The 1,882-nt window shown below is 53.7% G+C and overlaps 1 protein-coding gene across 1 annotated transcript in view; it reads left to right on the top strand.

Moving 5' to 3' along the window:
* Positions 1 to 1,882, top strand: part of TCP11L1 (t-complex 11 like 1) — a 47,350-nt gene continuing 45,468 nt past the window's right edge. The window contains exon 1 of the mRNA XM_019551333.1: positions 1 to 5. The gene's annotated coding sequence lies outside the window, so the exon portion shown is untranslated. The remainder of the gene's footprint in view (positions 6 to 1,882) is intronic.

The raw sequence follows: 1,882 nt of genomic DNA, 5'->3' as shown, positions 1-1,882 counted from the left end.
GCGTCGTGTGATCATCATAGGCGACTCCATCCTGAGGGCCTCATCTGTCGCCAGGACCCCTCGGCACGCGAGGTCTACTACCTACCTGGAGCAAAGATTCAGGATGTAAAGGGGATGATCCAAATCGTGATCCAGCCCACTGATTTACTACCCCATGGTCCTAGTTCATGTAGGTACTAATGATGCGGCTAGGAGAAGCCCTGATAGCCTGATGGAGGACTACCACGCTCTGGGGTGCGTGCTAAAAGAGATAGGTGCACAGGTGGTTTTCTCTTCTATCCTACCAGTGAGTGGACATGGAAGACAGCATGCAACGTGCATTGTGGAGACCAACTGGCGGCTTTGGGAATGGTGTCTTGAGGCGGGCTTTGGCTTCCTCAACCATGACGAGCACATCATGACAAGAGACATGCTCGGATGGGATGGGCTCCACCTTTCCCCTAAAGGGAAGCATGTGTTTTCTTCTAGGTTGGCGGACCTCCTCTGGCGGGCTTTAAACTAGGCTCGGTGGGGGAAGGGGAAGACAAGGGTGGGGGAAGGGGAAGACAAGGGTGGAGGAATCATCAGACTGCCAGACCAAGCAACACTCACAAGTACAGCCCAGCCTAGACCGATGAGCAAAACATATACACAGGTAAGTGACAGGGGCCAGGGCAATGCTGTGATTAGGGGGCCAGTGCACACATCCACAGGAGGCCTCAAATGCCTCTAAACAAACGCTCGTAGTATGGGAAACAAGCAGGAGGAACTCGCCCTCCTGCTAGCTGACACCGACCTGGACATAGTGGGGATCACTGAAACGTTGTGGGACTCAATGCATGACTGGGTGGTGAATGTCAAGGGCTATAGGCTGTACAGGAGGGAGAGGATAGGAAGGAAAGGTGGGGGTGTGGCACTTTACATTAAGGAGGAATACCCATTCTCATCAATTAACAAAGAATCAGAGGAGGGGCACACGGAACTGCTCTGGGTTAGAATACAAGGCAGTTGAGGGGAGACTTAATGGTGGGGGTCTACTACAGATGCTCCCAACCAAGGGGAAGAGCTTGACGAGGAGTTCTTAGGTCAGCTCACGGAGGTAGTGAAGTCTAAGGATGTGGTAGGCATGGGGGACCTGAACTTCCCAGACATCTGCTGGGAAGAGCAGTCAGCCAGGTCTGACTGCTCATGTAGGTTCTTAGCCAGAATGCAGGACCTCCAACTAACCCAGGAGGTGCACAGCCCCACCAGGGGAGATGCCTTGTTGGACCTGGTGCTGGCCATGGGCGATGAGCTGATGAGGGGGCTGCGGGTACTTGACCACCTGGGCAACAGTGGTCGCCTGCTGGAATTCACCGTCCAGCGCAAGGTGGCAAAGGCCTGCAGCAAGGCAGCAGCCCTAGATTTCAGGAGGGCGGAGTTCATTGAGCTAAAGAGAATAGCACTGAGGTCCTGGAGGGGAGGGGAGCCAGGTGTCCAAGGAGAGTGGTCGCTCCGTAAGGAGATGATCCTCCAAGCCCAAAGGGAGGTAATTCCAACATGGATCAAAGGGAGCAGGAGGGCACACGAGCCCCCATGGCTCACCAAAAGCATCCGGGAATGTCTCCTAGCTAAAAGGGAGGCGTACACCCAATAGAAAGGAGGGGCCATCACCAGGGATGACTATACTGCGGTTGCTCGGGGATGTAGGGGGGCAGTCAGGAAGGCCAAGGCAGAGATGGAACTGGGACTAGCTTCCCAGATTAAGGACAATAAGAAGTCCTTTAAATACATAGAGGGCAAAAAGAAGTTTCCGGGTAACGTGGGGCCCCTGCAGGACACGTTAGGAAATTTGGTCGTCACATCAGATGACAAAGCCAACATACTTAACGATTTCTTTGTCTCCATTTTCCTAAGCAGGGAC

The sequence above is a fragment of the Crocodylus porosus genome, unplaced genomic scaffold (assembly GCF_001723895.1).
Source record: "Crocodylus porosus isolate Cpor-Errol unplaced genomic scaffold, CroPor_comp1, whole genome shotgun sequence".
Lineage (NCBI taxonomy): Eukaryota > Metazoa > Chordata > Crocodylia > Crocodylidae > Crocodylus > Crocodylus porosus.
The sequence above is the reverse complement of the archived record's forward strand: the minus strand, read 5'-3'. Positions and strand labels throughout refer to the sequence as shown.